The sequence below is a fragment of the Camelus ferus genome, chromosome 16 (genome assembly GCF_009834535.1).
Source record: "Camelus ferus isolate YT-003-E chromosome 16, BCGSAC_Cfer_1.0, whole genome shotgun sequence".
NCBI classification, from domain to species: domain Eukaryota; kingdom Metazoa; phylum Chordata; class Mammalia; order Artiodactyla; family Camelidae; genus Camelus; species Camelus ferus.
In genome coordinates, this window is record NC_045711.1 from 44,012,135 (window position 1) to 44,040,126 (window position 27,992).

General features: G+C 46.4%; 1 protein-coding gene and 1 long non-coding RNA gene across 2 annotated transcripts in view; both read right to left on the minus strand.

Moving 5' to 3' along the window:
- Window positions 1-27,992, minus strand: part of ASIC2 (acid sensing ion channel subunit 2) — a 924,670-nt gene that overhangs the window by 591,902 nt on the left and 304,776 nt on the right.
- Window positions 223-24,759, minus strand: LOC116656820. Its single transcript, XR_004311807.1, has 4 exons — window positions 24,749-24,759; window positions 10,364-10,373; window positions 9,213-9,215; window positions 223-744 (listed from the first exon to the last, which is right to left on the minus strand). It is a non-coding gene; the product is annotated as an uncharacterized LOC116656820 (long non-coding RNA).

Genomic DNA, 27,992 nt, shown 5'->3' on the forward strand with positions numbered 1-27,992 from the left:
CTGATTCAGTGGCTGTGGTTAGCTTTCCAAGTGTCATAGGTTGCCTGCCCTGGAAATGAATCTAGGAGACTTTGTAATCGATGCATTTAACAAATACTTACTGAGCATTTTACCATATGCCAGGCAGTGCCCTAGGAACTGGAAGAATAAGTTCCTGCTCACATGGAATTTACATGCTAGTAGGACAGAGAAAGTAACCAAGCAAGAACAGATGGCGGTAAGTATCACGAAGAAAACGAGCAGAATTGTGGACTGTGACCAGGATAAGGAAGGGGTCAATTTTGACCAAGTGGCCTGGGAAGGCCTCTCTGGGTTGGTTACTTTAAGAGGATAAGTTGAAGATTAAAAGGAGCCAGGAAGGGAAAGGATCTGGGAAAAGAATGTTGCAGGCAGAAGGAATAGCCAAGTTCAAAGTCCCCGGGACAAGAATGACCTCGGTGTGCCTGAGGGACGGAAGGAACGCCAGGGTGTCTAGAAACAGCAAGACAGGTAGGAAAGTACAAAGAGCTGAAGCTGGAGAGCCGGGAGCCCCATTTTATACTGCGGCAAGCTGTCTAATTTTAATTAATTGAAATGCAGACTCTTTGGAAGGCGTTAAGCAGGGGAAGGTACATTCTGGGGAGAGGAACTGGGACCTTGAGCCGGCTCCTGCCCTCACAGCTGTAAGCTCCCATGTTCTGCTCCTAGACTCAGCGTGCCCCTAGGTGCATCTGATGCTTGGACTGACCACCTGCTGTCCTCTCCCTCAGCGAGAAGGGCCAGACCAATGCTCCTATGCACTGACCTCTACCCCACGACTCTCCTTGTCCCTCTGACTCAGCGTTTTCCTTGGACAACACCTGACGCCTCATTCAGAATCAGGTTTTCGTGCCACCGACTCTCCAGTTCATTTTCTATTTCACCCTGAATCCAAACCACCCTACTTTCCCTGCTTCCTAAGCGTTGCTGCTACCAGGACTCCCCAAAGTACAGACAAGCGAAGGGCAGAGGTCCGTGGACTAAAAAATAGCACAGAATGCTCTAGATATCAGGGGTCAGGAGCCCCGGAGTTAAGTCTTGCCTCAACTGCCTTGGAAATCATTATTTCACCCCTCTGGTCCTCTCTGGATCCCCTAAGCTGTACCACGTTGGAGTTGGACCCAGTGGTCTTTAAGGTCCCTTTCAACAGTCATGTTCTAATCTAAGGCATAGTCATCTTCTGGAATCTAAGAAAAACAGAGAAAAACCAGAAGGTAAGAAGCAGACATGCTGTACGTTTGAGAGCAAACAGTTCTCTAGATTGGGTTTAGAACCGCTCCTTGTTGCTCTGAAACCCCACAAAACCTCTCTCCAGCCCCCCTGAGCTCTTGGATTCTGGTAGCTGCATGTTTGTAACACACATATGTCTTCCAGGAACCAACAGTAATGTTGGTGTCACTTAATTGGAGACTTGCCTGGTGTTTATATTTGCAATGAGACTTGGAACTAGTTGGTCTCAAATATATATCAACCAAAGCATGAAATCTTTTTCCCTGACTCTTTCTTTCTCACATACTAACACTTTACATGAGTGATATATGCTTATTATTCAAGAACTGCTATAGACATACGTGACGTAGAATGAAAGTCAGCCGCATAGCATTCCATTGATGACTATAGTAAAAACAAAAACATTGGTACATATTCTGTAATGCATGTATTTATGTTTGTACGTATCACACATAAATGTACAAAAAAGATCTTTTTAAATGTTTGTGGTAGGCTAAATATTGGCCTCCCAAAATATATCCACGTCCTAATCTCCAAACCTGTGAATGTTACGTTATTTGGGAAAAGGGTCTTTGTAAAAGTGACTAAGTTAAAGATCTTGCATTAAAGAGATTATCCTGGATTATCCAGGTAGGTCCGAAATGCAGTCACAAGTACCATTATAAGAAGGAGGCAGGTGGAGATTTTACACACTGAGAGAAGGCTATGTGAAGGTGGAACAGAGACAGATTTGAAGATGCTGGCTCTAAAGATTGAAGTCACAAACCAAGAAGTTCCGGGAAGGAACTCCAAGGAATTTCCACCAGAAGGTGGAAAAGACAAGGAAATATTCTCACCTAGAACCCCTGGAAGGAGCACAGCCCTGCTGACCCCTTGGTTTATTCCAGGATACCCATTTCAGACTTCTAACCTTCAGAACTCTGGGAGAATAAATTTCTGTTGTTTTAAGCCACTCAATTTGTATTTCATTGCTGCAGCAGCCACAGAAAACTAATGCAGTGTTAAAAAACTAATACAATGTTCAAGTTCTCCACCCTTCCAAAACCCCAAGTTTTGCTACCTAGAGGCAAATAATTACAATTTCATAGCAGATTCTTCTAGAAATAGCCCCCATATTTCCAACCAGGGTGCATATGTATTTTTTATATATTATCTGTTGACTTTACATTTTTTAAAAGGCATTTAAAATTTTTATACCTCCTAAATATATGCATGTATACACACATGCATGCATGTACATACACTTCTCATTGTGCTGTCAATTTCCAAAATAATTATTATATAACTTTTGGCTAAATTTACAGTCATGTTTTTTTATTTACATTGATATAAATTGTATTCATAACTGTTCTATGTGGTGTACTACGTTTACATTTCCCTTCTTGAACAATTGTTTTTCCTGTAGTTAATGATTACCTAAAGTTTTCACTTGCTCCTTCCAGTTATGTACAAATCACTATAACTGCATCCCCAAACTCTGTCAGAGGTAGAAAATGTCTCTTGACACATTCCAACACATGAGATAATCTGTGACTTTTGTCCCCCATCCTCTACCTTGGAAGCATTCTGCCTAGACTAGATCTCACCATCTTCCTAATCATTCAGAACTGGTTGCTTTTTAGGGATCTGCATTTCTGTTGTCATCTGTAAAATCCTTTTCACTGCTTCCTGTTGAAGACCTGGCTTCCTGGATCTTTTTTCTCTTTCTTCATTTCTCTTTGCCTCAACAAAATAATCAATATTCTAGTAGCTTCTGGAGAAAGGGTGCATGTCATGAAAATTCTACTGCAGATCTTTATTTTGACTATGGATAGCAATCTAGAAGAATCATTTTTCTTAAGAGTTTTGAAGGCATTTCCCTATGGTTGGGAAATATCTTCTGGCTTCTGATATTGCTGTTGATAATTTTAATGCAAATTTCATTTCTGATTTTGTGCATGTGATCTTTTTTGCTCTGGGAGTTTTTAGAATTTTCATTTTAACCCTATTACTCTGAAATTTTATAGTGAGTTTATTCACTGTGCTGAGCATAAAGTGAACCCTTTAAATCTGGAAGCCTTTCAATTATGGAAATTTTTCTCCTACTCATTCTTGGATGGTTTTCTCCAGCCCGATTGCTTCATTTTCTGGAAATTTTCTTAGACTTTGAACTTTCTGGACTAATTTTATATGGTGCTTATCTGTTCCTTACTCTTTTCCATCACTCTGTCTTTTTATTCCACTCTGGAATTTTTTTCAAATATATATATATATTTGAAACTTTGTACTTTGGTTCTGTTAATTTTAATTTTCAAGAGAAATTTTGTTATTTTAAAAGATTTTTTTAAAGCATCAATATTATATCTTATCTTTCTGAGGATATATGCTAGTGGGTTTCCCTCCATAGTTCCCCCTTCTCTGCTTTCTGCATTGCTTCTATTTTCTTCAAGTTCCTTAATTTTGTTTGTCTATCCTTCATTTAGAGGCTTTATGTAAATGTTTCAAGTGCCTGGTATCCTTTCACATTTAAAAGTGAGGCATTGCAGAGAGGATTGGCTTTGTGTGCATAGCCTGTTCTGTTCCAGTCAGTGAGGGGCTCCCACTAGGATGCTTCTGCAGGTGTCAAGACATTTTGCTAAGAGAACCTCAACTTCAATATCTATAAGGCTCTTCTCTCATGCAGGGCAACTTGTCTATCCTACAATCTTCTATTATAAAGAGGTTTTCTATTCCCTAATTCCCAGTTTTCAGTACAACAGTCTGCACCTCCCACTCTGCCCAAGCTGTGCATGGTATTCTTGAGTTCTATTTCCTCTAATACATCACTTCTCCAAAAAGAAAGCTTCCAGTCTCCTGCTTGGTGTGAGGAGGAAGAGTTATCTGTTGCCTAGGGTAGAGTAAGGAATCTAGGTGGGCTCAATTGTTCTTTTAGAGAGTTTCAACAAATCTTTTACTTTTCAGCCTCAACCTTACCTTCACCTTTAAACACATTTATGGGCTTAAAGTCCAGAGTATTTACAGGGTCCTAGAAGAGAAATCAGTTGACTTCTTGATTACCCACCCAAGAACCTTGTGGGCATTTTATTTCAGCTTTTTCTCTGCTATGCAAAGTTAAATTTTACTTATCCATCTGTTTTCTAGAATTTGACATTCTCTTGATGTTTCTCTGTTTCCTTTTTTCCTTTCCCAGTCCATGTCTGATACCTCCAGCCTTATGAGCAGAACCTGGACCCCATGCATTTACCAGGTACCCCCACAAACACATCTTTTTACATCTTTACAACAACTCTGTATGATAGATGTTTTCACCATTACGTGGATTAAGAAACTGAGGCTGAGAAAGTTGATGCATCATCTATCCAGGTAAAAGCACACAGCTAGTAAATGAGAGCTGCAATTCAAATCTAACTTGGCTCTTTCTATCACATCCTGGGACTTAATAGATGAGTATCTTTGCCTCCACACCACCATACTTACTACTCTGATATCTTCTACTCTGTGCCACTGTCACAAACTGATCACCACTACCACCACCACCAGTTGCCTGCACTGTCTCCCCTTGGTTGTGTCCATGTCTCAGCTTCTGGTCTAAACAATGGCTTAGAATCAAAGAGTCCCAGTTAAGTGATTCCTTTGCAATATCCTTTGCATTGGGTGAAGTCCTTAATGTGCAAATAGACAGAATAAGTTCAATTCACTTATTTTATGCCCTTGAACAAACCACTTAATCTTCTAAATAACTGTTTCTCTATCTGTTCGGTTTGATCTTCTGTCTGAGCATTTCTAGTTATGTAAGTGCTCAGGACTTTACAGGGCAGCCCACTCCATCACTGTGGTGTTCACATCCCCCTCTTTCTTTTTGCATTGACCTTGTTATCTTTGTCCCACTTCCCTAACATCTGTCTCCACATATGCCATGAATTAATTATCTCTGCCTCCAAACTCCATAGATCGTTAGAGCAGAAAGAAGATGAGCTCCCACCCAACCTCATGGGTCTGCACAGATCCTGAGATCTGACTTTCTGTACCATTTCATACCCTTCTCTGGCCATATTACGCCACGGTCACCAGAAAGCCATTTGTCAAGCAAGAGATACAACTTCCCGGGCTGTGTCCTCAGTAGGCAGGATTCCCACCATGGGCAGAGAAGCCATTTATTCATTCATCCAGCCAGCCACTCATTAATTCAACATACAGTTACTGGACACCTGCTACGTGCCAGGCTTTCTATTAGCTCCTGGGCACACAAAGAAGAGTAAGACACAGCCACAATGGCTGACCAAAGAGTGGAGAAAACAGATCTGTAAATCAACCATCACCATGTAAGTTACGATCGATGGACGTGTGCCTGGTTGTGCACCAGAGGAGCACTTCAATCAGTCCTGCAATCTGGTGAGGTCATGGAGGCTTCCCAGAGGAGGTAATGCCTGAGTTTTGAAGGATGAGCCCTATGAATTCTCACTTGCTTCTATTTTTTCCTAGTCCTTCTGATTATTTTATAAGGAATGACTAAATGTGAGTGTTGAAGAGGCCTTTAAAGATTATATAAACTAACTCCTGATTTTAAAAGTATGGAAAGGGAGGCAGAAGAAAGGTTATGACAAATCCAAGTACCCTGGGAGGGATGCCTGAGGATCCCAGTACAGTTTGGGTCCCTCTAGCAAAAGTGATCATGTCATAAGCCTTTCTCCTGGGTCACCAAATTGTCCTCCAAGTAGGTTGAAGGCTATGGGCCCCAGATTATAAACAAGATGATGTTATTTTGTTAAAAAGCAGTACCCTTGAGTTTAGTCATGGTGATGGTTTGAGTTGTGGGAGCACCACTGACTTTTTTTTTTAACATTTTTTTATTGAGTTATAGTCATTCCACAATGCTGCGTCAAATTCCAGTGCAGAGCACAATCCTTCAGCCATACACAAACACACATACACTCACCGCCACATCCTCTCTCGCTGTGAGGAGCATCGTTGACTTTTGATAACACAGTTTAAAGGTTCAGTGGGGCATATGTGCCTTGCAGCACCTCCAGCCCAACCTGGGCTCTCAAGAAGAGTGTGATGCAGCCAGGAGCCTGCCACTCTCTCTTCAGGACCACCTGGCAAAATAAGTCGCCCATGTTTGTCTGTGACGGGCTGCTATTCCTGCTGGAATGTCCCCCTCTCTCTCCTGGTACTCTTCAGGGACCCATGAGTTTCCATCGCACCTCCTCTCTCCACCAACCTCAATGCAATGGCCAGAGTTATCACCACCTACTTCAGCATCAGGAACCTCCCCCTCTTTCATACGGGGTCTAAGGGTGGTACGAGCAAACAGCAAATCTCGCTTTGGTTTTCCCCAGCCCTGGGCACCCTGTGCTCTTTGTGTAAGGACCTCTTCGTAGTTTTAACCTCAGAATAAGGAAATTAGTCTCCAACCTTTCTAAAACTCCTAGGTCCCTGGGGTAGTGAGTAACAGCCAATTTCAGAAATGAGGACTGCTGACTCCTCACCCAGGCACCTTTGCCCATTTCTGTCTACCTCCTTCCCTGCAACACTGGAGGGAGAAGGGAAGTCCCAGGAGTAAACAAAGGGTGACTTTGGGGAAAGTTGCCGAGTCTGTCTGAAACAGTCTGTAAGGTTACAATCCTTTGTCTTCCATCAGGGGAGCTCCACTGAAGCACACGGCCTCTGACAATGACCCCTTAATTCTTAGTTTTGAGTTGCCACCTTCTATGCTGGCGCAGGAAAGCAAATATGATGTAGAGGATGGATGCTTGCACGCCCCCAGGAGCTCTGTCACCATCCTCCCCCCACAGCCCACAACACACACTGAACCACAAGGTGCCCCACTCAAGCTCTTTGATTTCTTCCCAAGCACCTGCTTTGATCTACTCTTCACATCTGTCAGTCGTCCATCGTTGCATAACAAATTACCCCAAGGCTCGGTGGCTTAAAGCAACAAACTCACAGCTTATTATTCCATCTTTCTGGTGGGTGAAGAATCCGGGCACGGTTTACTGGGTTCTCTGCCTCTGGGTTTCCCAAAGTGCAACTGAGGTTTTGGTGGGGGCTGCAGTCATCACGAGGCTCGAACTGGGGGGGGGGGGGGGGGGGGGAATCTCCGGCCAAGTTTGCTCATGTGGTCGTTGGCAGGATTCTGTACTTCACAGTTCCTTGTCACATGGGCTTCTCTGTAAAGCAGCTGATGGCACGACAACTAAGTGGATTTATCAGAGTGAGCAGGTTGGAATTCGGTCTTTTAGAACCCAATTTTGGAAATGACATTTCGTCACATTTATTATATTTGTTGGGAACAGGTGACTAGGTCCTGCCTGCCTAGGAGGAGAAGACATCACACTGGGGTGTGAACACCAGGAGGCTGGGTATCATGGCATCTTGGAAGGCGGCTCTGTCAGTTTCCGAGGGCTGCCATATTGCAGCCTGGGTGGCTTGGAACACAGAAATGTATTCTCTCATAGTTCTGGAGCCTACAAGTCCAAAATCAAGGTGTCAGCGGCACCACGCTCCCTCTGAAGGCTCTGGGGGAGTCGCCTTCCTTGCCTCTTCCAGCTCCTGGTGGCTGCCAGCAATCTTGCCCACTCCTTGGCTTGCAACTGCGTAAGTTCGATTCCTCTTCCACCATCACATGGCACTCTGCCTGTGTGTCACCATCATTTTCTTTCCTTGTTTGTTTGTTTGTTTGGGGTTTATATCCCCAACTGGGGGTTAATTAAATACCAGATTTCAAAAACTGCCATACCGATGGAAGAATCTTCAATAATGCAAATGAATGCAGTTGACTTCATGTAAATACAATCAGTGACACTAGACGAAAATACTTTTATTTCTGCCACCGTGACAATGAAGAGGTCCAAGTGAAAGGTGCAGAGGACACTTCCTGGAACGGTGATTTACAGCTTCAGGGGGAGGGAAGGTGTCCTCCTCTCTGTGTGTGTCTGTGTCTCGATGTCCAAACGTCCTTCTTCTTATCGGACAGCAGTCACGTTGGTTTTAGAATCCATCGTAATCCAGTCTGAGTTCATCTTAATTTGATATCTGCAAAGACCCTGTTTCTGAATAAGATCACACTGATGGGATGTGGATTTGGGGGGAACACTGCACCCACTAAAGCTGTCTATTACAACATGAATTCTGCCCCTTTCAATCTCCCAGCGGTGGCCTCATTTCACACTCCTTTTTCTATCCTCTCATCACTACTTAGCCCAGATTCGGTCCCAAGGCACAGGATACAGCTACTCAGGAATGATTTGGCTATTCACGGCCTGATGCTTCTGCCTCTTAGAGAATCCAAGCAGCTTTAAGGTCATCCTAACTTGAGGCTGACCCAGAAATTTTCCGTAATGGAGCAGTTGATACCCGTGTCCCCTGTAATCCCACGGGATCTGGACAATATTTCTGCTGAGAACAAGGCTTCGAGGGATTTGGTAACTGAGGTGAAGACATCAAAGCAAACTGGCTATGTGTTTGCGATCTTAAAGTCAGTCACACTCAATCCTTTCTCTTCCAACACACCCGAACCTATGACACATCCCCTCCTAGGCAGGTGTCTCACTAAAGCAGTGGTTCTCCTTGGGAGTACACGCTTTCTTGGCGAGAAGAAGTGGCTGGTGTGGAAATGTATAAAAGTTACTGGGTGGGTGACATGCTATTTGAAGGTAATTCTTTTTTTTCCCTTAATTATTTATTTAATTTTTGTTTGCTTGTTTGTTTTGTTTGTTTGGGGGGAGGCAGGTAACTAGGTTTATTTTAATTTTACTTATTTATTTTTAGTGGAGGTCCTGGGGATTGAACCCAGGACCTCACGCATGCTAAGCACGCGCTCTACCACTGAGCTATACCCTCCCCGCTGTTTGAAGGTCATTCTTGTATTGACTCTTTCACCCCGACTCCCCACCAAGAGATATCTGGCAGTTATGGGATTGAACATGAACACGCTCACTAAACTGCTGGTTCACAACAATTCCACCCCCACATATACACTTAACAGACTTAATTCACCCTAGAGGAACTTGCATGAAAGCACAGAACAGAGCACATAAAAGGACATGCGCTGCAGCATTGTTTGTAATGGCCAAAATCTAGAAGCAACACCAAAGCCCTTCAGGAGGGAAACAGATAAGCAAATGCTGGTATATTTCTAGAGTGGAATATTACACAGCAATTAAACCAACTGGAGCAAATAGATCTAAAAATAGATCTCGACAACAAAACCAAGTGGGGGGAAGAAAAAGCAGACTGTAAAACATTACGTACTGAAGGACACCATTTATGTTAAATAAAAAAAAACCCACACCAAACAATACTGCATTGTGCTTATGGACATTTCTATGTGCGGTAAAAGTTTAAAAACCATGAACAGGAAGGAAATCAACCAAAGTCATGGGTCCTGATTGCCTTTAGGCGTGGAGGGAGGAGAATGAAACTGAAGAGGGGGACAAAGAGAATCTTAACTTCATCCGTACAATCCTATTTTATATATATATAGAGAGAGAGATGTATATAGATATATGTGTATTTAGAAACCCAACACAAAACAACCAAATGTTGTTGTTTCACTGGTATCTGTTGTATTAATATTATTAGCGATTTTCTGACTTTTACATTTTTAAAAATAAACAAGAACTAAGAATGGAGACGAGGCTCTGACTGGCAAAGACTGAATTCCCACAGGAATTTTCATAGCCCCGTGCCTGGGAAGCCCTGAAGCTCTGGATACTGAGACAAGTGCAAAGTGTGAACAGAGTTTGTGGAGCAACTCCAGCTCCTGGTTACAGCTAAGCTGTGGGATCGCCCACATTTTCATTGTTGGGGTACTCACTAAATATCTGTTGGGGCATCCTTACCACAGAAAATCCTTAGACCTGGAGCAAGTGGAAAAGAGTGACCCTGACCTAGTGTCTTTCTCATTCTTAAGCCTGTCTAAATTGGAGTCACTGTTCTTGGATTCTGGTGGGATGTCGCTGTATCTGGTCACTGACATCTTTCGGGAGCCGTCTCCAGTGGACATTGCTTCCATGCAATCAAAAGAGCCACATCCAGAGCAAGATCACATCCCTATGAGTCTGTGTCATGAGAAGAACCAAATCAAGTTGTTGAAATTTACAGAGACATCATCCAGAGACAGAAACAAAGTGACTTGGAAGAGCCTAGAACCCAGTGTGCCTTGATCGAGCGTGCCATCTCTGGCTCCTGGTCCTCTATCCCATTTTTCCATGTCCCATAATAGCACCACCATCTACTTGATTGCTCAAGCCAGAAACCCAGGAATCATGATTAACACCTCTTTCTTCTTCGCCGCATACAATTAATCCAGTGACCACTCAGCGCGGCCCAATCTTCTTGCCGAACACCTGTCAAAATCATCCAGGTGTTTCCATCCCTTTTGCCACCATCTCAGTCCAGGCCTGGACTGCTCACATAGATGGTAGTAACAGCCTTCTAACTGGTTCTTCCGGCCACTGTCCTGCTCTCAATCCATTCTCTGCTGAGTAGCCAGAGTGATCGTTCACAAAACAAATCTGCCCACAACCCTCCGTTCCTTAAAACCTTCATGGCTTCTCTGGTTCTCTAAGATAAAGACTCAGATCTTCAATGAAGTATGATGCCTTCCACGATAGCCTGACTGTCACTCCACCTGGATCCCTGCGTTCCAGTCCCACTGCAATTCACCTGCCCCCTTCGAAGGGCCTACGGTGGGAAGGACATCACCTTGAGCCCCCGATCCCTCACTAGGATGCTACACACTGAAAGCTGGGCTCTTGCCATTTTCAGACTCGAGCTCTAATTCTCTCTCTCTGAACTTGGGTTTACTGTCATTGATACTCTGTCTTTGCTACCCTTCAAGGTCCAGTTCAAACACCACCTTCTGAAGATGCCTTTTGTGATGGCATCTCCTGCCCTCAACACACACACTCAGAATTAGCCTCTATCTCCTGTGCTCAAATGGCATTTCGTTGATTCTTCCTTTTCAAGCCATCTGTCTGTCCTTCCTTCCAGGACTAAAGGCAGGAACAACGTCTTGCTCTGACTCAGTAACCAGTCACTTCAATATAGTAGGTAGCTCAATAAAGCTGTGTTGAATTGAGTTTTATAGCACGGATGGACTGGAAATAGTTCTTGAGGGTAAAGGAATGAACATTTATTAAAGATGCCAAGCGTTCCAACTTTTCTTAAGAAGCTCTGTAGCTCACTTTTAAATTCCTCTCAACTTAAAAACCACTGCCAGCCACTTCCCTGGAATCGTTTGGACAGATGCACTAATAATGATGATTTAAAGGGAGACTTTGATGTCTGCACCTCATTCACACTTCAAAAAATGTGCATTCAGAGGCACACAAAAAGGGAGTAATTACCATTTCAGGAAAATATGTTAATTTGATGCAATGCATTATTGCTCAACAGCTCGCAGCCCTTGCATCAAATGATTGTAAAATAGATATTATGGGGGAAAAAGACGCTTTTCTTCCTGGTCAAAATCTAGGTAAGAAGCAGTGTCAAACAGTAGGAGCTGCTGTTAAGGGGGCAAGACTGGCAAAAGGCTTTCAGTGGCTGACAAATGCTGTGCACCCTTGTGATAACGTTTCTGGCATGGAGGAACCTGTCTGGGCAGCCTCCCCACTCACCAACAGAATTAAAGTCCATCGTAAGGTGGGAGCAGGCTGTCGTGCTGGCTCCCTACTCGGGGACGACCCACTGTCAAGGGTGGAGATGATGTGTCCCTTCCAGATTCCTCGTCCAGATTCCTGGGACCCCCAAGGCTGCCAGTGTCTTCCTATCCAGAGCCCCCCTATGGGCTTATAAGAAGCTGCCTCTAACATCCAATACAGAAAAGAGCTACTCACTGCCTACGGCTCAGAGGACGCGACTCATTGTCCTCTCCGGGCTGAGAGGGCATGACATCTCCCTGACGGAGTCACTGAAGCTACCTCCTTCCTAGAATGTAGGTGATTCCTCCTCCTGGCAGGGATGTTGTGAGAATTAAATGGGGGATGTGGATATAATGTGCCTAGCTTAGTGAAAATGCTTCAAAATGGCAGCTCTTCTTATGGTTATTATTATATGATCATCTTATTATCCTAGGAAATAAGCTGATTAAAAACAATAATCAAAGGGAGTGATAAGGTGACCCAGGTCTTAAGGAAGCACCCAGAGACTTCGAGAAGTTCTCAGTTTCTACCATATCAGGAGGAGCTTCTATTTATGGAAAGGGCATTTTGCATTCACCCATCTCCGGGTCCCTGGGCAGAGAGTGAGAGGGGCCTTGGGGGGACCCAGGACAGGGATGGCTGTCCTCCAGCTGCCGGATGTCCGGGGGATCCGGAAGTGTGAGAAGATGCCCTGGTGGTAGACGCCCGTCCCCAGCGTCCTTGGTGTGTCTGGGCTGCTGCAACAGAAAATCATAGACTGAGGCTTACAAACAACAGAAATGTATTCTTCACGGTTCTGGAGGCTGGGAAGTCTAAGATCAAGGCATTGACAGATTCAGGATCCGGTGAAGACCTACTTCCTGGTTCATGGACACCTGTCCTCTAATGTCCTCCTATGGTCCAAGGGCTAGGGAGCTCTCTGGGGTCTCTTTTATAGGGGCACAAACCCCATTCACGAAGGTGCCACCTTCATGACCTAATCAACCCCCAGTGGTCCCGCCTCCAAATGTCATCGCATTGGGGATTAGATTTCAACATACAGATTTTAGGAGGACACGAAAAATCAGTTCATAGCACGCAATCAAACAATTTTGGGATAGGTACAAATTCCTGTTCCACTGACCATGTGGTGCAGAGATGGGGGGACAGGCTGACTTAGGTTGGATCAGATAGAAAAGTCCCTGTGAGCAGAAGTGAGCTGGCTCCCACCTGATGAGAGAACGAGCAGGAAACCCTGGGGCTTGAGTTCCACCCGCCAGGGGGCAGGAGGGTGGGGCAGAGAAGCGGTGGGGGAACATTGAGGGTCTGCTCAGCAAACAGGACATGGGAGGCTCAGCTCCCTCCAGGATAGTCTCCTGCCTTGCCAAACATCTGCAGGAGCATCAAAGGAGGAGTCAGCTGGCTGCTCTCCACTGATCAGAGGAGGTCCACCAGAGCCAGGAGCAGGGCTCTCCAGGCATGCCAGCCATCCATGGCCTCCATCACTGAGATGCGGGCACCAGCAGAAACCCCGAGGCAGAGCCTTGTCAGGGAGTGGCGCAAAGCCAAGCCTGCTCAGAGACACCCGGGACAGCACCGGTGCTGGTCCCCAGTGCCGAAGCCCAGGCTCGCCGGCAGCCCTGGCAGTGGGTCGAGTCCGCCACTGAGACCTTGCTGAAAGTGATGGGAAGGGTCCCAGGAGAGCAGTGTGGCCAGAGTGGAAATCAGGCCCTCACATGAGTGGGGAGAGGCCAAGTCAGGGTGACAGACTAGCCCTCCTGCCTTCCGTTCACAACTGAAGGAGGAAGGATGATACAACCAAGAGGGCTTGGTGACCAGGAGCTCAGGGGAGACGCTGGAGAGCCAGGGCGCAGAAGGTTTAGAGGGGATTTTGTTAAGTTCTGCCCTTCCAAGCATCCTGGGCAACTGGTTCCCCTGCCCTGACTGCCCCGCCCCTCACCTCGCCAACCCAGCTGCATGGCTGCTGCTAACAGTAAAGTTTCTTTAGTGCCCCCCTTCTTAAGATGCTCACTTTGCATCTGTCAGGAACTTGTCACGATATACTGATTTTGTTAGGGCAAGAAATTTTACTGCCGTCGGACAGAAAACTGTCGCGATAAACACACACATCTGGGATGTCAGCACCATGAGAGGTCCACGTATGGTGTATAAGCCACAGTGGGACGTGAAGCCCTCAGTCAGCGTCTGGGGCTGGATTTCACTGGGGTTAGAACCGGGAGCTGAGTTTTGCCTCAAGTGGGGTGAGAGGCAAAAGGACTGGCTCCCCAAAGAAGCTCAAGGCTGTTGTCCTTCCTGAGCCAGACTTCAAACTCACCCCTCGACCGAGCTCCACGGCAGAGCCAGGAGAAACACTCAGGACCCGTTTAGGACAAGGGAGACTTCTAGAAACAGAGTATTCCCCCAGCCCGGTTTGTGTTTTTATTTAAGGACTCTTTAAAAAAAAAAAAAAATATATATATATATATATATATATATATGCAGAGTCTCCAGAAGCATTAGAATTAAGAAGACAGGAGGCTGTGATGTCAATAAACATGGTTACAAAACAATAATTGATTTCTGTGTCTCTCTCCAGTTTCTAAAACGCTTCCAAAGTCAGTGTATCATTTCATCCGCAGAATACTTCCCCGAGAAAGGCTGAGTAGGCAGTATCCTCATTTTGCAATGGAAGAAACTGCATTGCAAAGTTTGGGGATTTACCCAATGCCATGCATTTACTCGGAGATTCATAAACACACAGTCTCAGTAAATTGAGGATTGGGGCACTTGGTACTCAGGGGTCACCTCCCGAATGAAAAGGGGAAGAAAACAGGAATGAAGGGACAAGTTGTTAGGTTATAGCGTCAGTGAAGTGACCCAACTTGCCAGGCTGACCCGGTGTGGGATACCTTGGGGGGGTCACTGGGCTTTCATTAAGCATCCAACAGAGTCCCTCAATGAGACAATGCTCGTGACTCCAGCTCGTGACTCTACGTGGAGAGGTCTGAGGTGACAGAGTAGTGCACACTGGCACTGTGTCTGTAATTTGGCATGCTGTAGAAAGAGCACGTGTTCTGGTTTCAAAGTCTGGCCCAGTTAGCCGCAAGACACAGGACCATTTATTTCACCTCTCTAGGTCTTAGTTGGCCCAACCGTTAAATGAGGCAAATCCTATCTACTGTAGTAATCCACATAAAACCCTAGGCGTACTGTCCTGGAACATAATGAAAACACAGCAGATACTCCTTGCTGTTCCTCTGCTCCTCAGAACATGGTTCAAAGCATTATTCAGCCCAGCCATCTCTCAATGGAAGGCAATGTTGGCCCCATGATGTTGCATGGAACCCAGGTCCAGAGAAGAGTCAGGAATCAGCTGCCCAACCTCTCCTGCTTACCTGACCTCATCTCTTGATCTTTATTTCCTGAACTCATTCATTCACTCATTCATCCAAGTGCGTGGACCTTCATTCCTGCTCTCATTCACTGTGTAGACATCACTGGTGCTCAAGGTTTTCAGTTCTCCTCTGGATCTGAGCACATACCTCTTAAATTCAGGCACAGCCATGTGCCTTGCACTGGACAATGCAATGGGAGCAGGAGGGATGTGTGTGACTTCTGGGTGGAATAATTTAAGGGTCAGTCTATTTATTCTCCATGCGTTCTTCCTTCCCTGCGGCAAAGTGTAAAGCCTCTTAGGTTTGGGAAAGTGGCATCTAAAGTGATGGTTCCTCCATCAACCTGGATCCCTGAGTAACTATAATGAGTTATTATGATCCCCACCTCCGGCCCATGTGAGAAATACAGCACGAGTGAGCAACAAACCTTTGGGAGTTTTAAATACTGGGATTTGGGGTTATTTGTTACACCACCAAACTCGTACTTATTCTGACTGATGCATTCACTCAAGTTTTCATTCATTGAACAACTTTTTGGGGTACCCGACAAGTGCTGGGCACCCTTTAGGTGCTGGGGGCTCATGGGGAACAAAACCGACCCAGTTCCTGCTCTCAGAGTCAAAGTCAAGTGTGTGGGAAGCACAAACAGATTAGTCAATAAACATATATATTCGGTTATAGATGCTATGAGGAAAAATAAGATAGGGGAAGAGGCTTGAGGGAAAGCTGTTTTGGAAGCAGTGATGAGAGAAGTTCCTTGGAGAAGATGTCATCTGAGCAGAGACCCAGGTGAAGTAAGGGAGTGAACCATCCAGCATCTGGGAGGGAAACGTTCTGGAGAGCAGGAGGAGCGGGCACAAAGGCACTGAGGCACCGATCACGAGGGCACTGTGGCAGGAGCAGTGTGTCTGGGACAGGGTGGGTACATGAGAGAGAGGGCCAAAGACCAGGTCACAATCACAGGACAAGATGAAAAGGCAAAACCACAGTCAGGAAGGAAGCATTTATAATGCACATCCAACAAAGGACTCATAGCCTGCAATATGTTTCTAAAAATTCCTACAAATCAATAAGGAAAAAGACAAACCACCTATTTTTCACTGGGCAAAAGATTTGAATAGGTAAATTACAACAGAAGTTATCCAGACTGCCAACAAGCCAATCAGAAAGTGTTCAACCTCATTATTCTCAGCAAAGCGAGATTTTGAAGCCAAATGAGACATTAATGTACACACCAAAAATGGCTAAAAAGACTGAAATGTTCCAAATATTTGCAAATGTCCATCAGCAGTAAAAGACATAAATAAATTGTATAGTCATACAATAGGAAAACTCACAGCAATATAAAAGGACACATTATTGACACAAGGACATGGGCAAGTCTCAAAAAATGATGTTGAATGAAAGAACCCAGATACAAAATTGTGCAAATTATTATTCCATGTACATGAGGTTTAAGAACAGGCATAATGAATCCACAGTGTTAAAATGACTACTGGTTTTTGTGAGTGAAGGTGGGTATTAACTGGAAAGAGATAGAGAGGAACTTTCTGGGTGATGGAAATATTCCATACTTTGATCCGGGTTGTGGTACACACAAAATTCCACTGAGCTGTGTACTTAAGATGTGTACTTTACTGCATGTAAATTGCACTTTGAAAAAAAAAATCACAAAAAGAGAGAAGAGAGGAGGTTGGCCAGGTGAAAGCAAGATCACGTAGGACCACGGGGCCACAGTGAGGATTTTGGATTTCTTTCTAAAAGAGGTGGGAAGGCACCGGAAGGTTCTGAGCAGAGCTGAGTCATGATCAGACTTAGCGTCTCAAAAGGATGATTCTGTCTGCGGGGTGAAGGTTAGACGTCAGTGGGATCCAAGTGCGTGGTGGCAAAGTCTGTGAGCAGGAGACCTACAAGAGCTGGTGGTGACTTAGCCCTGTGTGGTGAAGGAGCCAACAGAGCCACGGTCGGGTCCTGGGTAAATGGCAGAGGTCGTGAAGTCATGGTTTGATGACAGATTGAATGGGGAGTCAAAGAGAAGGGCCAGAATCTAACCCTGACTTTGGTCTGTGCACCTGGCTGAATGCAGCTGCCAATGCCTGGGACGAGAAGGACCCCAGGAGAGCAACTGGGGAGGTTGGGGCTGGAGGGACAAGAATTTACTTTGAACACGGTAAGTTTAAGATGCCTATGAGACACTCAACGGAGTGTTGAGGAGGCTGCTGACTGAGTTTGGATTAATAAGTAGCACATATCAAATCCCCCGCCCCCCATCACACACTCACATTGCCTTCCATAGATAAAACACAGACTCCTTCCCCTTTGCTTTCTTCTTACAAAAGGAAGAAGTGAATCTTAAAGCACCTTTGATGGGTTTCAGCCACAATCACTAAAGCTAATATTTTTTGGACTGTACCTGCCGGCTGCTGGGTCTGGAAAATACAGCTAAGACCTGAAGGGCAAGCGGCCACACGGTGCTTGTCACAACAGCCTTTCCCGGTCTTTCCCCTGCACCTCTGCTTTCAGCGGTGAGGTGATGCCAGCTCTGCTCCCCACGCCTCTCGCGTGGGGTGGGGTGAGGAGGGCGCACCCAGCTGGCTGGCAGGTGGGATGGCTGTCAGAACAAATAACCTCCATGTCCCTGAGTTGAATAAACACGTCATTAGGGAGCTGGAGACAGTAGGTGGAGGAGAGAGAAAATGTCATTTCAGTAAAAGCTTCAATTAAAAGGAAGAAAAGCCAGAGTGACAACATTAAATATTCAGGTTTCAGGCCTATTAGGAGGTTCTCCACGGGGTACAGACTCAGACAGAGCTGGCAGTCCCCCGGGGAAGTTAGAGGGGCAGCTTGGAGAGGTGGGAAAAAAAAAAAAACCCAAGGCATTAGAATCAGACCTGCTTCATTTCCAATCCCAGCTCTGCCACTCGGTAGTCGAGTCAGAAAAGTGAATTCACTTCTCTAAGCCTCTACATTTTTTACTTAACTTAAAAATAGGGTAAGGTCCTGGGAAGGATCAAATGAGATAAGGCTGGAGGCCTCCGTGATTCGCGGCTGCAGCCGGCACTCAGATACCTGCACCCTTTCTCACTCTTCCCACGCCATCCATTAATGTTGTTACGTAACCCAAGATTCCTTGGCATAGGGATGCAGTTATAGCACATTAATAGTAAGAAAGCACTTTTTTTTTTTTTGGCTTTTACTCTTACTTTCTTAATGCAGGATCCTGGCCGCATCGCCCCACCCTAAGACACACAAGAGGCTGCAGCACAAGGCTGCGCTCACCCTGCGCCTGCACTGACCCTGGAAAGCCACACGAGGGCAGCACCTCACCAGCATCACAGCTTCCTGCGCGGGGAGGGAGTGTGTTCCCTTACAGGCCCGAGTGGCCGTGAGAGGCACTGAGCCACCTCTCTGCTCACACGCTGGTGTAACCCCTTTCCACACTAAAGGTGGGCTGTCAAGCTCTGTAACTTGCATAATTGACGGAAGGTGGAGGCTGTGCCACTTCTGGGACTTCCACCTGCACGTCATGCTCTTAGGAACCCTGAGCCTCCCAGGAGGAAACTGGCCAACCCTTCAGGAGAGACCAAGTGAAAAGGCGCTGAAATCACAGAGCTAGAGACCCAGCTGTCCTGGCCTCCCAGAGGAGCCTCTAGGTATCTCCAGCCACAGTTGCCATCCCACCACGCTGATGAGAGACTCAAGTGAGACCTGCAGCAGAACTTCCCAGCTGGGCCATCAACTCACAGAACTATGAGAGATAATAAAATGGTGGTTGTCTTAAGCCACTGGGTGGGTGGCTTCATCGAGAAATGAAGCAAGCAGCTGTGTTTGCCTGCACCTTCAGATGCAGAGTCTCCAAGTCCCTGGAGGCATGGGGAGAAAGCCCCTCTTTCACTTTGGGCCATCATGAAACAGCCTCCCCCCTCAGGGCCTGCATCGCTTCCCTCCCTGGGGTTGCAGCAGGAGTTGCCCCTCTGCATTTCCTTTGCTTCAAGATCTCCTTCAAAAGATGTTTCTTCCCTCCCTCTCAGCTGAAAAGCCCCTCAGACAATTTAACACCTGCAGTCTGGCCCACCTGCCCCTGAGGGGTCCCTCAGCCAATCTCAAGCCAGGACTCTCTCCTTTGTCACAATTAAATGAGAGAAATCCAAGTGTGAAGTCATTTGTTAGTTGTGCAAATGACTTGGAAAGGTGAGGCCTCCTTGATCTGATTACAGACGACCACCCCAGGGCAGACAGGAGGCTGAGGGGAACCCCTGCTCTGTGGTCAGCCTCAAATGCACCAATAATTTTGGGTAGAAGAAGTGAATAATGCATCTTGCTTGCCTGCCCGCCACTAATTGGAAAATTAGCATAAATGTTCCAATGGATAAAATGTATTTGTACTTAAGGGAATCACTGAACCTCCTAGGAGCTTTTTGTCATTATGTATTCTCTCGAACAACGGATACCAAAATTAACCACAGAAGTGCATCTGTGAGATATTCTGCGCTCATAAACAGACCTTCTACTCCAAAGCGACAGGAACCCTTGATCTCACCTAACTCTCATTGGATGAAATGAGGAAACTGCAGCTAAGAAAGAAGAAATGGCTCACAAGAGGTGGGTCATCTTCAGAAGATCCCCGAGTTCAAATTTCCTGGCCTGGAAGATGCAGTGCAGGGCCCCACATCTGTCCGCAGGAACCTCCAGGACCTTTAAAATGCGCCTTTAAAATCTCGTTTTTAAAACAATCATCCTGAGCTAAAATGAGCATAAATGATTTGGTTTTTTTGATGCTAAATTTATTGCAACTTTTGGCTTGGGCTTCCTCATTTTCGGAGTGTTAGAGAAGGCAGATAGCTAGATATGAGCAGAGAACGGGGCACGTAGGCCAAATGGCAGGAACTGGGCCCAAAAGAGGGCCACAGGCCAAATGCAGGAAAACACACATCATGTAAGCACCAGGGGTCCCTGGGCAGAGAAAGGAAAGCAGGAATCTCTGGACTGATAAGTGGTCACATCTTTTGGGGTCATAAGCGGCCCGGAGGCTAACAAAGAAAGATGGGAGAAGGACAGAATTTCTAGCATCTGAATGTAACCTTTTGCTCATTATGCCCTCATTTCAATAAAATTAGCCTTGCAGATCAGAAGTCCCCATCATGCACCGACGCCATGACACTTCCCATCCAGACTAAATAAGGACAAAAATCCCTCCTCCCTTAGGGAAGGTGGAGTTGGGATGAAAATCAGGGAATATGACCCCAAACCTTTACCTCCCCAGTGAATATCCTGCCCATTCATTTTTACACCCTATGTGACCAACTTGCCAAAGAGACTCAGGGCAGCTGCTCCCCTGAGCCTGCTCGCTCTCCCCTTGAGAGTGGACTATCCATCCCTTAATAAATCCTCACTTTACTTTCCTAGCCTCTGTGTCTGGTCTCTGAATTCTTTCTAGGACGGGACAAGAACCTGGACACAGGCTACATCTACCAGCAACAAGAGAAGAGTGCTTCGTGGGAAGCTGCCTGTAGGCCCTCGGGGTGTGTCGCCATTTGTCCATGCGTCCCGTGCACCAGCAAACATTTACTGAGCATGTACTTTTCTTAGGTACCTTTGGAGTAAAGCCTTTACTCTCCAAGAGCTTACAGAAAATTAAAATGCGGTGAGATATGTGGTACAATAGAGGTAGCATGGGGTCCCGTGCAGACAGGCAGACATGCTTTGTTTATTCTGTGCATCCTTTCCCTGCCCCCTTCTGCATGCTTTGCTCCTATTGGCTCACACCTGCAACCTTTTTTTAGAGGTTACTCCCAGGCTCCTGGAGCCACTGTGCCCTACACAGAGAGCCAAAGTTCCTGGGAGTTTACGTAACCCCCAGGGTCCTAAAGCCAATGACTGGCTTGCCCTTTAGCAAGAGACAAATTCTGCAGTATGACTGACACTCCAGAGCTCCCTGCAGGATCAGACTGAGGCTGGGGCTTCACCTAAAATCTCACCCTGGTTTGGCTCTGTCCCCTTCCCCATCTTGCTCCTCTAAGGGTTGACCCCTGGGACTTCATTTGAACAGGGCAAAGAGAAAGCAAAGCTTATAGGAACCCAGCTCCTTCCTACAGGTCCCGTGCTGTGGGGACAACACCGTTTCCTCCCTCGTAGTTATTTATCTGCCTGACCTTTCCTGAGAGACCTTATCATAGAAGCAAATTGGTTTTCTCTCCGTATGCCTATAAATTAAACTCCAGCCCCCCAGGCTGTGATGGGATCTATATGGCAGAGCACAAGGTCTCTCTGGAGGAAACCTGTTGAGGAGGGTCTGGTTCCAGGGGTCATCTCCAAAGTGAATTAGGTGAATGAGTCAGATCCAAAGCTGTGATTTATGGGAAGGAATGGATTTTCAGGGCACATCCTGGAGAACTGGGAAGGCAGGGAAAGAGCCATGAGTGAGGATGCCCAGGCAGGGCTACAAGGGTCTGTGTGCAGGGGCATCAGATCCAAAAGAAGGAGGGTTGGGGGAGATGTCATGGCTGCATCAGAATTGCCAAGGATGACTGAGTGCAGGATTCCCACTAGTTGGGTGAAGACTTGTACTCCGGTCTTGGCAGGAACCCTGCGCTCCACCATTCTCAACAGTACAAGCTGTACACATTCAAGTTCGCTTGTCTAACTCCAGAATAATGGAAAACAAGAAAATGACCCAATGTTGAATCATTAGATAATTTACACCCAGTGAGGGTCCAGGCTTTTATAAATGGTTAGCACGAGAGGAATTTCAAGGAGTTCAGTCTCACTCACAGATCCGGGGGCCAGATTCTGGAGGTTTGAATCTTGTGTCTGCTCTCTGTCTGAGCAATGAGTGAGCTGGGGAAAGTCCTTAACCCACCTTCGCCTTCATTTCCCTTGTCTGTAAATCAGGGTGAATGAAACAAGCCTTGTGGAGTTGTGATGAGGAGTTAATATGTGTAAACCATCTAGAAAAAAGCCTGGGTTTGCTTATTAATGATCCTTAACACTTCACTATTATCAGCCCAATTTTCTAGTTAAGGAAACAGAGGCTCAAAGGTTAAGAAAGCTGACCCACACAGCACAGCTGGTTCTGTAGAAATGCCACTTGTTTGATGTGTTCTTGCTAGAAAATGGTAAACACTAGCATTAAAGCAAAGAGCCTGTGGTCTTTTCATGCCTCACTGCTTCGTGCTAGACAGAAATGTGGGATATTCCATGTTAATTATTTCATTATATTAAGCGACATGCAGTGATTGCAGGTCATCTAAGAAAGATTCCAAGGACAGGATCCAGCAGGAACAGACTTTATGAGTTCAAAGAATGACTTCTAATTAGGATGGGGACAGTTTACCTGTGAATGAATGACTTTAAATATGTGCTAAAAATCCTTCCTACCTCCTTTGATCAGCTAAATATTTCTTTTGAAACTGCGTCTCTTCTATTAATTGGCTTAATGAACTCCTGTCTTTGATTCTGAGCTCAGAGAGGGGTAAACCCGAACAGGCACTGCTCCAGAGACCACAGATGTCAAATTCCTGCGATGACAGTGAGGGCTCATTAATGAGAACTAATCGTGGAAAGATGAGGCTGAGTTAGTGAAAAGTCAGAGCTGAGAATCCGCTCTGCCACTTTGTCACTTTGCAAACATACAGTAATTCAAACCTGGCTCACCAAACTCATCCATCCGTTTATTCATTCTCAAGTTCTGGGGTTCCAGGAAATGAGCTTCTCGACTACTTGAATTCTACTTGACAATTCTAAAATGCTTGAGGGGGGGCCGGGAAAATGAGCTCTTTTAGGTATTTGAAACATTTCTCTCCCAAGTCTTGCTTACTTTGTTAATTTATTTCACAAACCCTTCTTTGAGAAGCTGCAAGGAAAATTTCAACCTAGCTTTTATTTGAACTCAGCTCCCTGGATCTCCAAAATTCCCACATTTCCCTTACTCGGTCTCTTTAACCTCTTTCTTAAAGGGTGCATTAAATAAATTATGGCACACGTGTTCAGTGGAATGCCAGGAAGAACGGTCATTCAATTCGTTCAACCCTTACTGAATTCCTCCTTTGCGTCAGGCACTGTTCCAGGTGCTGAAGCTAGAATGAGCAACAGGACAGTCACAAATCTCCCCACCGCATCTAGCATGGTAACTGACCCATCCATCCTAGGTCTCTGTGTGGATACTCCTGACTGACGGGAACTCAAAGATTAGGAAATGGGGACCAAAGATCCAAGTTGAAAAACAGCAACCCCCTCACTCTGCTTCCTTACAAGAAGAGGTTTGATGTGTTCTCTGAGACCTGAAATTGGCCTCTTTTCTGAATGGTGTTTCTTCATAGTGGTGGCAATGAGGGTAGGACTCTAGATCTTCAGCGTTTGTTTTGTTCACACTGGGCTCTCCCCTCTACCTGTACTCTCTCAAAGTCTGCCTCAAAGTGGATGCTCACATGCCCCACAGAAGTGGACTGACTGGTCAAATGAGTGAATGGATGCGTCTGAAGGGAGGACTCGGAGCACAAGGACACAGGCACTCTGTTTATATTCCCACTACCTCCAGACTCCATTATCTTGCTCCAGGCATGGGGAAATGGCCAGCAGAGATTTACTAAGGGGTGGGGGGTGGGGCGACAAAACCACTTGTTGCTCCTTTCTCAAATGTTCCCTGGGGAGGAGATACTTGGAAGTTTATAAGGATCCCTTTGCTGTCAAGCCAGACATTGACACAACAGTGCTAAATGTTAGAGGCAACTGAAACATCATTGAATGTTGGAAGGAGACCAAGTATCAGAAAAGGCAGGGAAATGGGGTTTGGGGCAAATTAGTTGAGAGTAAGAGTTTGCAGCATTTGAACCAATTTTTTTCTTTCACCTGAGGGTCAAAAAGAAATATCCTTGCTGCCCCCATCTATGCTAGAATTCTCCTGGGGCTAATCAATAAGTAATTAGAATGAGCTGGGAATTGAATACACAGAGAGACTGCTAGGAAGAACCCACGTGGTGGTAAATGGAATGGTCCCCTGGGGAAAAGTTCCTGAGAAAGCCCGAGCTAGTGAGGGTCTTTAGACAGCCCGATCTTTTTCCTAAAATGTTAGCACCTCAGCGGAGGCTCTCCCTTTGTCCCTCTCCCCCCAGGAATCTGGAACACCTGGATGCAGGTCTGTGACCTCTCCATGGTCCCCAATGCCCTTGGGAGGGCTGGCTTTGGAGCAGGGACAGTGCTCAGAATAGCCCATGAAACAAGGAACAGTCACAAACTGGAGAGAAACACTGCTATAGGTGTACTTGTTATGTTATACATCTGTATGCAACAGGGGAAGGTTGGATGAATAGAACATGAAGGTGGCTTAAAACCAAAGGAAAACGATGATACACAGTGTGCAGTAAAGGCATGGGGTAAGTCACGAAGTCATTGAAAATTTATACAGGGGGCAGGTAATCTGGCCGTATCCATCGAAATTACAAAAGCACATACCCTTGATGCAGGAATTGCACTTCTAGGGGTTCATCCTACAGATAGGCTCACACACGTGTGAAGCGGCATGTGTGTACCAAGTCACTCACTGTGGCAGTAATTGTGCGATTGAAAGTGTAGGAAATAACCTAAAAGCCTAAAGGGCATAGCTAAGTACATTGTGGCACATGTGTTCGGTGGAATGTCATGAAGAACAAAGGATGCGTTCACTAAATCCAACCTTTACTGAGTTCCTCCTTTGTGTCAGGTGCTGTTCTAGGTGCTGAAGAAGGATATAATGGTGAACGAGAGTCAAAAATCCCTGCCCTCCAGAGCATACCTCCTGGTGGGAGATGCTTCTGTACTGATAAAGAATGATCTCTATGACCTTTTGTTTCATGAAAAGAGCGATATGCGGGCTTTACAGGGAAAAGGCAATATATGCTTTGAGCATCTTTGGAAGGACACACAAAAAACTGATAACAAGGTGGCCTCTGGGGAGAGGACAGGAGACTTTCTCTGTTTACTTGGTGTCTTTTGAATGTTGACATTTGGAGGTTACCTATTCAAAATGGGTTACCTATCAAAAAAAAAAACATTATTTCTGGGGGGGGGGCGTTAAATAAAAATGTAGCATACGATGTAATTGTTGTCCCAAATTCTGTCCCCTCACTTCCAACTCTAACCTCTGCAGGAAAGGGCCCTGGATCACAGTGCGATTACCTGGGCTGGGGAGGTGGCCACAAGCTGTTTCCCTTCTGTTCCCTTTCACTCTTTTCTCACTCACACCCTCTTCCCCTCTTTCTCTCCTTTGCTGCTTTCAAAGTACGAGGCTGCAGTTTCCTTCCAGCTCAGAAGTTTCCCTTAGCTATAGAGGTGTAAGTGGGGCTGGAGAGGGCTGTGGAGATCTTTTGCACACAGCAGATAAGGTCAGCAGATTTGGGGTGTGCATTTGGCTGGGGCATCTGCTGCATCCTATTTTTGGCCACCTCCTACCAGCAGAGATATCTAGATGAGAGACAGGCCTAGTGCAGGAGAGAAGGATCCTCCATTGGTCTTGTGAGCCGGAGGCAGGACTAATCAACTGTAACTCTTTCTCCGTGTGTGTGTGTGTGTGTGTGTGTGTGTGTGTGTGTGTGTGTGTGTGTGTGTGTGTGGTGGTGTACATGTGGGCTGGTGAGTAACCAACCTTGCTTGCTTGGGACTTTCTCAGTTCTAATGCTAAAAGCCCCATGTCCTGGGAAACCCCACAGTCCTGAGCAACAAGGAAGGTTCATCACCTAGTTTATTTATCAATAAAATGGTGCTAATAGTCTAATAATATCTGGTGCTGCTAAGAACCTCCCGTCTCTTGTCCATCACCAGTCTCACCTCTCCACTCCGCCCCATACTCAGCTGAGCTTCTGCAGCCCAGCCCCACTGTCACTCTCTCCCCCTCTTGTATTTATTTGCCTGGCTATCTCCCAACCTGGCTAAACTAATCACCTTCTTCCTCCTCCCTTAAACCCGAGAAGGGAGTGCATCTGGAGAAACACACACCACCTCGTTGACCGTCTCACTGTAAATGATGACCACAGACCTCCTGGGGCCCTGGCTCTGGTCCACAGCATTGCCATAGTTCCCAGATCAATGCGTTCTCTCGTTCTCCGAGATGACAGTTTCATACTCTTTCCTCTCCCCTTAAACCTCCAACTCAACGTCCACCTTTCAGTCTCAGCTGATGCCCTTGAGTCTTATTTTCCTGAGAAACTAGAAGCAGCCCAAAGAGGAATCTGCCACCCGTCCCTCACCAGATCTCCCACCCCCACAAGCACACAGCTGGGCATCTGTAGCCATATTCTCGGCCTTCCCTCCTGCTACCCAGGATGAATGGTCTGCACTCCCCACTGAGTCCCACACTCCTCTTGTGCCCCGGCTTCCATTCCTGTCACCCACTCAACACCACAGCCCCTGCAATGGTCACCTCTCTCTGCCGTCCCTCACGGGCCCCGCAGGGCCCCCTCACTCCTGGATCACTGCCATCTGTTCACGGACTTGCTGTATCAACCTTATCTCGTTTCCCACCCCTCTTCCCTCGCTCACTGTTAGTAACTGATTGGCATCCCCCCACACACATTTATATGTTGAAACCCTAATCGCCTATGTGCCTGCATTTGAAGATGGGGACTTCAAGGGGTTAATTAAGGTTAGGCGAGATCATAGGTGGGGCTGTACTCTGATAGAACTGGGGTCTTTATAAGAAAAGAAAAAAGGCCTTGGGGACACAGTGGGGAGCCAGCACCTGCCAGACAAGAAGAGAGCTCTCACCAGAACCAACCCCTTGACTTACCCTTCAACTTCCAGCCTCCAGAACTGTGGCAAAATAAGTGTCTGCGGATCAAGCCACCCGGTCTGTGCTATTTTGTTATAACAGCCTGAACTGATGGATACACTCCCTGTGTTCCAGCCACACCGACCTCCTTGCTTTCTCAAAAAGGCCAAGCACATTCCTGCTCAGGGACGGCGTGTGTGCGATCGCCGCGGCCCTGGGGGCTCTCCGCTGACAGCCCGCCTGGCTCTCCCCTCCCTCCCTCTGCGGCATTCAGATCTCGGCTCCCCTTCCCAGCTCAGGTAGCACCCAGATCCTCTTCCTCCGGCCTCTTCCTCCTCTCACCCTCCCCTGCCTGATGCATTTGCTTATCTTCTGTCTCCCTCACTGGAATCAGAGCGCCTCCGGGAAGGAACTCCTTCTAGACCCTGTTCTCGTCCTCACGCCAGAACAGAGTGGCAGTGGAAGGTGCTAGGAAGACTTTCTCAAAGGCGTAAGTGGACAAATGGATGCTGCGAAGGGCCAGATGAGAGGTCCTCAGAGAAGAATCACTGTCTTATTCCTGGCCACTCTTCAGGGCAGCGACCAGGGGACATGCCCCAGGTGACCTCAGAAGTGGCAGATTCTCGTAGGGTGGAATCAAGGAAAGGTGCATGTTGGTGCATGGAGAGTGGGAAAGAACCTTGGCTTGGAGCCCCTGATGAGGATGGAGGTGGCCGGGGGTCCTGCAGGCCTGCCCTTGATGACGTCATTCCATCAAGGAAAGACCCAGTGGGTCTCGGAAGGTCGCAGCTGCAAGGATCTCTAATAGTATCTGGGGAAACCCCTCAACAACGTCCCCATGTCTACGGAGCTCTCCCGGGGAGGGATTCACACTGCCCCCTGCTGGTCAGTTCTAGCAATTAGCAATGTCTTCCCCTCTTCCTCTTCACCCTCTACCTTTTACCCCTAGACCCCAGTCCAGCTCTGCAGAGTCACAGTGAACTAGCCTCATTTTTCTCCCATTGC